The 9,529-nt window shown below is 35.0% G+C and overlaps 2 long non-coding RNA genes across 5 annotated transcripts; one reads left to right on the top strand and one right to left on the bottom strand.

Moving 5' to 3' along the window:
• Positions 1 to 498: 498 nt before the first annotated feature.
• On the top strand, positions 499 to 3,413 carry LOC309500808. The gene is made up of 3 exons (XR_014206699.1): positions 499 to 1,169; positions 1,898 to 1,999; positions 2,608 to 3,413. It is a non-coding gene; the product is annotated as an uncharacterized lncRNA (long non-coding RNA).
• On the bottom strand, positions 1,710 to 8,457 carry LOC309500807. 4 transcript variants are annotated; one of them, XR_014206695.1, is made up of 6 exons: positions 8,089 to 8,457; positions 7,260 to 7,361; positions 6,455 to 6,577; positions 6,201 to 6,300; positions 4,995 to 5,383; positions 1,710 to 1,854 (listed from the first exon to the last, which is right to left on the bottom strand). It is a non-coding gene; the product is annotated as an uncharacterized lncRNA (long non-coding RNA). The 4 variants fall into 4 exon arrangements; XR_014206696.1 differs by having other exon boundaries at positions 1,712 to 1,854; positions 6,185 to 6,300; positions 8,089 to 8,455; XR_014206697.1 differs by having other exon boundaries at positions 1,712 to 1,854; positions 6,185 to 6,297; positions 8,089 to 8,455.
• Positions 8,458 to 9,529: the final 1,072 nt, after the last annotated feature.

The following is a 9,529-nucleotide window of genomic DNA, read 5'->3' as shown; positions in this document are numbered from 1 at the left end:
GTAACATTTCAGTTGAGGTGCCAGGTATGTATATGAATCTTTTTTTTAAATGAAGTTGTTACTGATTTACAGCACCAGAAGATAAAACAGGCTGCCTAATTTGTAGTATCTTCACTTCGTCTTTCAGACAGCCCCCGATTTCACATATTTTCTAGTTATTGATTCTGTATTTTTCAGCATTTACTCTGATACCTCATTATAAACCTTTGCACTCGTACCAAAAATTCCCTGCAGGGAGGAAACTCACTTGTTTAAGACAAGTGAGTCTTAAACAAGACTCACTTGTTTAAGGGCAGGCAAAAAAGTATCAACCCTGTATCACATGAAATACGTTCTGAGGAAACTATTTTGCAAATCGCAATTACGTTACATGCCAACATATAAGCAGTGCTATTACGTTGGTCCTTAACCTAATATAAGCAGTGCTATTACGTTGGCCCTTAACCTAATATAGCCAATCTGTTGCAGTGCTATTACGTTTGTCCTGAACATAATACATCCAAAGCAGGTTTCTTTTCACACGTAGCAGCTAATGCTGTTCATTTTGTTTTAATTATTTACTCCCTTTTTTCTCATTGGGCTACAAAATATTATCTATGCCAGGGCGAGTCAAATGGCAGCACACAGATAATTTTTATCTGGCCCTCCAACTGGTTTTTGATGTTTAAAACCCCTCGCAATCTGATATCAAAGTCCCCGCAAAGGTTTAGCGCGTTCAGCGGTGAGTTTAACAACGCACGTGATCATTCAGCGGTGAGTTTAACAACGCACGTGATCTCACGGCAGTTCGTGATATGGTCACGTAATTTAATCTATTGATTTGTGCCACGGACACGTTTATTTCGTTATTTTCGTAATACCAGCACGTTTTTTAAACTAATGTATTTTCAATGGGAAGCGTCTTTCGTGATAATAACAGCACGATTCTTTCTGCCTGGCTGTCGGCTGCAGCAGAGAAGCTGTTTAATCAACATTTATTCACGAGATCTTATGTATTTTTATGTATTTTTTTAATGTTATTATTTCGGTCTTATTGCCAGGGAAGCTGGTTTGCTTTGCTGTTTATTGATTTTCTAAAATTATATTTTATCAGTAGGAAATCGCGCTGAAGAAGTCTCGTTCCGAACACATCGCGATATTTGGCATCAGTTCACGTGTGTCAGATGTTGGTAAGTAAATACCTAAATACGCTATCCTAATGTGTGATATCATGTCTTTTCTGTTTGTCGATGTTAATCTGCCATTATATCTGCCATCTCCACGGAGACTTTGCGTTTCATTGCTTTCTAATTCAAAACAGGGTGATTAACACTGCCTGTCACGTGACGTGCTATAGGCCTAGATATTCATATCAGATTAAAAATAGTACAATTAGTTCCAAAGTTGTATTTGTAGTAGAAGCACAGTAAAAACAACACTTACCATGCTTTTACCGCAGTAACATTAGTTTTACTGTGATAAGTGTAGTAAAAAGACAATAATCACAAAACTTACCATGCTTTTACCACACTATTTGTAGTTTTAATGTGGTACTTATTGTAAATGCACAGTAACCACAACACTTACCATGCTTTTACCACAGTAACCATAGTTTTACTGTGATAGGTGTGGTAAAAGGACAGTAACCACAAAACGTACCATGCTTTAAACCTCAGTAACCTTAGTTTTACTGTGATTGGTTTAGTAAGGACAGTAATCACAAAACTTACCATGCTTTTACCTCAGTATTGATAGTTTTAAAGTGATATTTGTTGTAAATGCATATTAACCACAACACTTGCCATGCTTGTAAGGCTTTATAATGTAACATCCAATATTTGCAAGGTAAATCAGTACTTTTTCCTTTAAATAATCCTATATATTATACATAATGATATTTTCTTTTCTCTTTTTTCAGCTGAAAAGACCAAAAGGGCCTTTCGGACTCAGTCATTCCATTATTGTTTGAGGAGAAGTAAACGGAGAAGACGGACAGCTGCAAAGGCAAATATTCACAATGGTATGTGTTGGTTTTAACCCTAAATCAAACATTTTATCAAGCATTTGTTGTTTCTTAAAACTTTTCTCACAAAACCCATAGCCCAATCAGTACAAACATAGTCTGAAAGTCTTAATAATTCACAAGATTTAACAAGTTTTTTCAAATTCGTACGATACTCGTACATATTTGTATACTCGTACACAATCCTGCAGCTTTTACTCCTAGTGCTGTCATTGGCTACTGCCTCAATTCCTGTACATATTTATCGCGCTATTTGTAAATCAGTTGCGCCACTTCTTGGAAAGTTGTCGGATGTCACACACACTGTCAGAAAGTTTATATTAATTGCAAATTGGTCTCCGTCTGTTTATGTTCCAGTGATACATGATGTCTCTCCACACCTCATAACCTACCTCTGTTTGCAAGAGTGGAAAAGCTTATCTGACTTGTCAAATGACATCAGATACTCGATTATTTATATATAACTGTCCCGTTTGCAAGTAAATCATTTTCATGATTATTGCTTGCTATTAAAGACATACTTTTATTCATAGAAATGCCCACATATCAGTGAACTTATTACATAAAAATGCTTTTAACATTTAATTATGCAACACTCTTTACAGAAAACATATCCTACAGTTATAAACTCACAACGGCATCATCAAGTCCTGTGAAGATCCGTGGCCAGGTTCTTCACATCTTCCCATGGGACACTGACATTCTTCAGGTCTTCGTGAAACATCTGTCTCCATGTCTTCCTTGGTCTTCCCTGTCTCCTGCATCCTCCTGGTGGTGTCCACTTCATCACTGTGTTTGGGTGTTGTTGTTTGGGCATGCGTAGGATGTGTCCAGCGAGGTGCACACTTTGCTCTGTCACAGTTTCTGAAAGTCTTCATGTGGAGTCCCACTCCTCCTCAGGATCTCTTTGATATATGCAGAACCAATATTGAAAATAGTGATTTATCTTTTTCCATATTGTTAAAGCATTTTGTTTTCTCTTTTCAGCTTCATAAATTGTACTTGATTTCTGCCTAATGCCTTTATCAAAAAAGTGTCAGTGTTCATCAGGTGTTTTGCTAAAGGACATATTCATTGCATAGTTACAATAAAAGTGACCAATAATCACAAGGATATAGAATGAAAGTTGAGAATGTAAAATGTTGTGCTTATGTTTTTGCCTATTTGTTATTTAAAGCGAAGAAACAAATGTATGTTCACATAACAAACTTGAATCTCATCTCTTGGTTTGTAAATATATTCAACTTCATCATAGCAATTTTTTTAACGTTAATGTATGTGTCACTATAATAGATTGCTCCTGTATCTGGATATTTTTAATTAACTGATTTTTATACTGTTGTGCAGTAGTTTTGGCACTACATTTGTCTTTAAACAGTTTGACATTAAATATTGGAATAAGCTTTCAAAATGGTGTCCATTCATTGTGCTTTTGTTACATTTATTTGAATATAATTGATATACCTTTAATATACTATACATACACTGTAAATGTTAGAAGCACTTTAGTACATGTAATTATCTTTAATTAAAATACTGCAAAACTACCCCTGCTGTAGGACATTGCTTTGAAAAAAGTTTCTCTTTCAAATTTATTTATGCATCAGTCTAAGCAAATTTGTGTCATTGATCATGTGACCTCGTTTTTGGATGGTAACCACACAAAGGAGTCTTTTGTTTTTAAATATGAGTTTTATAATTTAATTAGAAGGAATGCATGTTTAACAGCCTAAATATAAAATATTTAAGGTATCTATCCCCGCAGCCGGAACCAGAAGAGATCTGTCATCGTTTACCATAAACCAGGGCATGTAAGTGTGACGCATCTGTTCAGCTGGCTTGTTATTGGCTGTGACTTTATCGCAGAACTCGCTGTGATTGGACAATCGTTTAACCCATATAAAACGGCGCTTCATGTTACAAAGTATGTTTTGGTGGTATTATTACGTTAGTTATACATTAAGCTAACTATAAAGTGTCTCTATGTTGTGAGAAATTACTCCTTTACCGAGATCCTAACCCTAACCCTAAGCATGTCTGCACATTTCAATGAACTACAGAACAATGCTTCCTGCTCCACTGATAGAATGACAGAGATATGTGGGTAATGTAGTTTAAAACGTTTAGTAATAAAACAATAAATGTTAAATAAATAATATATTTAATGGACAACTGGATATCTAAATTTGTTCATTGTGCAAACCTTTATGACATATATGAGGGACAGGCTGAAATTTGATATTTTACTGTGAGCACTTTAAAAATAACCTTTATGCCAGCTTTCCATATATGTCTGAAAACTGTGGCCAACATTATTTATTAAACATAGTATAAGCAGTTGTCCAGACGATTTTCTCTTTGATACACTAATCAGACTTTGAGTTACAGCCATTTGAAATGTGCATTTGTTTGCTCTTCTGGGGGCCGTTGCTGGGCCCTGGGGGTGGAAGGACAGTATAATCTACACAGATCTACACATACTATTACTATTACACAAGGATAATGCACCATTCAGTAAAACAACAAAAAAACAGTGCCAACATTTCCTTTTCACCCCCTCTGATTGCTGCTTATATTCCTGACATCAGTGATATATAGAGTATACTATATAGAGTATACTAGAATGATCAACATGGATCATCTTCAATTAAGCTTTAAGTATTTATAGCAAGATAGCCCACTGCAGCCTCTTGTTATTCACATAGCTTCCTTTTATTTCACTGGAAACTGGCATACATGCAAGTATGTGCAACTTTTGTTGCATTGTTGTCCCAAATATCATTAACCAGATCAAAATTTTTATGTCCCAAGTAAAAGAATCATGGTAATTAATTATATTTAGTTATTTATAAGTTATTAATTATATGTAGTTATTTTTAAAGAAATAAGAAATTAAAATTTCTCAAAAGAAAATTTCTATTTACTGTACCAAACACCACTTTCAATACACAATAGTCATCATACTTTATTAAACAACACTTTATTGGAGAACAAAGCATAAAGTTGATAAAGTAGCATAAAGACAAATGAGATTCAAGATAAATAAAAATGTGTCTTCAAAAACACGTTAACATCATATGAATCCATTCACAGCTGCTGAAGCCACAAAACGAGTGCCAGATAATCATATTCAGTCACATATGATACAGAAAACAGATTTGATATTGTGTTGGAAAATAATGATTCATTATCACAGCTAAACTGGTTTCTTGCTCTTCCCTGTACGTCTCTATCGTGTTAGTGTTCTTCATCCTCGTCTAAACAGTTTGTTCAGTTGAAGAACAGAAGAACAGAAGATGTGATCACTGATGTGGAGTAGCTTTTTCTCAACCAGAGGAAGAAGTCTCAACATCCCATTGTCAGGCGTTCTCCAGTCCTGGTCTGAAAGTAAAACAAAAGACAGAAACCATTCAAATAAAGTTATGTTATGTTCTGCGTTATTTAAAGCAGTGATGGTTTACTCTGGCCCTCAGCGTCCACTGTCCTGCACATTTAGCTCCGACCTCAAACCCTCCTGCCTATTGTCTAGAAGTAAACCTGAAGACTTTGGTTAAAATTTTCAGATGTGCTCGATTAGGGTTGGAGGTTAACTCTTAACTAACCTCAAAAAGTAGAATGCAAAGGGCCAGAGTTGCCTGTTCCTTACATAAATTTACAAAGCAGCAGTCAGTACGTTATATAATATACACATTGAAGTATTATATATATATATATATATATATATATATATATATATATATATATATATATATATACACACACACACATATATACATACACACACACACACACACACACACACACACACACACACATATATATATATATATATATATATATATATATATATATATATACACACATATACATATATTAATATATATACATATATATATATATATATATATATAAAATATTGCAGCACAAAATAAGCTAAGTACTGAACAAAAACAGTTTTACCCATATCAACAGCAACATATTTTAAAAGATTTTTAAGAAAGGCATGGTCTCTTTTGAGCCTTTGCCAGTGATGCTTGATTTCTTTCCAGACAACATAATCTTCTGTCAATTGTTTCAAGAGCTTCACTTGGTCAAAAACCAAGTGATAACCTGTACAATGTAAAATTGTCAACATCAAATTATGTACTACATATTACAGCATTGTTTCAATACAAGACATACCAATGGACTCGCGCACTTTTCTGCCTTCTTTGGGCACCAGATGTTCCTTCCTCACCCGAAACAAAGGACTTATTCGATTAGCTTGCGTTGATATAAGGACTGGTCTTCCTTCTCTGCTGTAAAACAAGATAGTCTCGACTTACTCTATGTGCAATTACTATTGTTCTTGAAACACAAATTAAGACAGTTATAAATAAGTTAATTTACCATATGATTCAGGAGAGAACATTTGATGAGTAAATACTGATTGCAATATTCTAGAAACTTCACCTGGGAAGGGCTGATCACGGCAAGATTCACTGCGACTCACTAGTAGCTCTTGTAATGGTTGGCTCTTAAAAGAGCTGTTGAGTTTGATATTGGTAGAGCTTTAAAAAAAAGGACTAAGTAATCCTGCAAAACAGAAAGGAAGGTCATTTTAATACATTACTTGCAAATAGTCAGTTTATAACTGTAGGATATGTTTTCTGTAAAGAGTGTTGCATAATTAAATGTTAAAAGCATTTTTATGTAATAAGTTCACTGATATGTGGGCATTTCTATGAATAAAAGTATGTCTTTAATAGCAAGCAATAATCATGAAAATGATTTACATGCAAACGGGACAGTTATATATAAATAATCGAGTATCTGATGTCATTTGACAAGTCAGATAAGCTTTTCCACTCTTGCAAACAGAGGTAGGTTATGAGGTGTGGAGAGACATCATGTATCACTGGAACATAAACAGACGGAGACCAATTTGCAATTAATATAAACTTTCTGACAGTGTGTGTGACATCCGACAACTTTCCAAGAAGTGGCGCAACTGATTTACAAATAGCGCGATAAATATGTACAGGAATTGAGGCAGTAGCCAATGACAGCACTAGGAGTAAAAGCTGCAGGATTGTGTACGAGTATACAAATATGTACGAGTATCGTACGAATTTGAAAAAACTTGTTAAATCTTGTGAATTATTAAGACTTTCAGACTATGTTTGTACTGATTGGGCTATGGGTTTTGTGAGAAAAGTTTTAAGAAACAACAAATGCTTGATAAAATGTTTGATTTAGGGTTAAAACCAACACATACCATTGTGAATATTTGCCTTTGCAGCTGTCCGTCTCCTCCGTTTACTTCTCCTCAAACAATAATGGAATGACTGAGTCCGAAAGGCCCTTTTGGTCTTTTCAGCTGAAAAAAGAGAAAAGAAAATATCATTATGTATAATATATAGGATTATTTAAAGGGAAAAGTACTGATTTACCTTGCAAATATTGGATGTTACATTATAAAGCCTTACAAGCATGGCAAGTGTTGTGGTTAATATGCATTTACAACAAATATCACTTTAAAACTATCAATACTGAGGTAAAAGCATGGTAAGTTTTGTGATTACTGTCCTTACTAAACCAATCACAGTAAAACTAAGGTTACTGAGGTTTAAAGCATGGTAAGTTTTGTGGTTACTGTCCTTTTACCACACCTATCACAGTAAAACTATGGTTACTGTGGTAAAAGCATGGTAAGTGTTGTGGTTACTGTGCATTTACAATAAGTACCACATTAAAACTACAAATAGTGTGGTAAAAGCATGGTAAGTTTTGTGATTACTGTCTTTTTACTACACTTATCACAGTAAAACTAATGTTACTGCGGTAAAAGCATGGTAAGTGTTGTTTTTACTGTGCTTCTACTACAAATACAACTTTGGAACTAATTGTACTATTTTTAATCTGATATGAATATCTAGGCCTATAGCACGTCACGTGACAGGCAGTGTTAATCACCCTGTTTTGAATTAGAAAGCAATGAAACGCAAAGTCTCCGTGGAGATGGCAGATATAATGGCAGATTAACATCGACAAACAGAAAAGACATGATATCACACATTAGGATAGCGTATTAGGTATTTACTTACCAACATCTGACACACGTGAACTGATGCCAAATATCGCGATGTGTTCGGAACGAGACTTCTTCAGCGCGATTTCCTACTGATAAAATATAATTTTAGAAAATCAATAAACAGCAAAGCAAACCAGCTTCCCTGGCAATAAGACCGAAATAATAACATTAAAAAAATACATAAAAATACATAAGATCTCGTGAATAAATGTTGATTAAACAGCTTCTCTGCTGCAGCCGACAGCCAGGCAGAAAGAATCGTGCTGTTATTATCACGAAAGACGCTTCCCATTGAAAATACATTAGTTTAAAAAACGTGCTGGTATTACGAAAATAACGAAATAAACGTGTCCGTGGCACAAATCAATAGATTAAATTACGTGACCATATCACGAACTGCCGTGAGATCACGTGCGTTGTTAAACTCACCGCTGAATGATCACGTGCATTGTTAAACTCACCGCTGAACGCGCTAAACCTTTGCGGGGACTTTGATATCAGATTGCGAGGGGTTTTAAACATCAAAAACCAGTTGGAGGGCCAGATAAAAATTATCTGTGTGCTGCCATTTGACTCGCCCTGGCATAGATAATATTTTGTAGCCCAATGAGAAAAAAGGGAGTAAATAATTAAAACAAAATGAACAGCATTAGCTGCTACGTGTGAAAAGAAACCTGCTTTGGATGTATTATGTTCAGGACAAACGTAATAGCACTGCAATAGATTGGCTATATTAGGTTAAGGGCCAACGTAATAGCACTGCTTATATTAGGTTAAGGACCAACGTAATAGCACTGCTTATATGTTGGCATGTAACGTAATTGCGATTTGCAAAATAGTTTCCTCAGAACGTATTTCATGTGATACAGGGTTGAAAAGTATATATTTGGTCATCAGATGTTCGGAACAGGAAAAAGTGCACAAAAGCCAAGGTCGTAAACACAGTGTGTTTCCTTTCCCTAGGTAACAATTATAACATTTTTGCCTCATCTGTTCAACCGTTTCCTTAAATGCCATCATAGCCAAAATAAGTTGGACTTTAATCTTAATACCACCATGTCTGCATTCTGCTCCCTTAATGATAATGCTAGCATAATTTGAGCACATTTTACTGATTATCAATAGATCTCTAGATTCATTTGTGCTGCAAGAAAGAGTATGTTAATCTGAAAGATGACAAAAAGTGTACATTTATATAGTTTAAAATTATATAACTGCTGGAAAAAAAGCCAAGAACAATACATCCTGTTCTCTCAGTTACATGAACTGTGTAGGTGCCGAAGTGTGTGAACAGGGGTGGACGCCATTATCCCTCCAACCCATATGTAACAAAATAACAGGTCTGAGTAATTGCCCAGTCTTTTTCCTCACCAACTTTATCCTTAGGAGTGAATTTCATTATCTCCAAAGCACGACTTCATGTGGGGAATCAGTGTGTAACCAACTGTGACTGC

This window comes from Leuciscus leuciscus (assembly GCF_965113295.1).
Source record: "Leuciscus leuciscus genome assembly, chromosome: 6".
Taxonomy (NCBI): Eukaryota; Metazoa; Chordata; class Actinopteri; order Cypriniformes; family Leuciscidae; genus Leuciscus; species Leuciscus leuciscus.
This window is presented reverse-complemented; position numbering and strand designations above follow the sequence as displayed.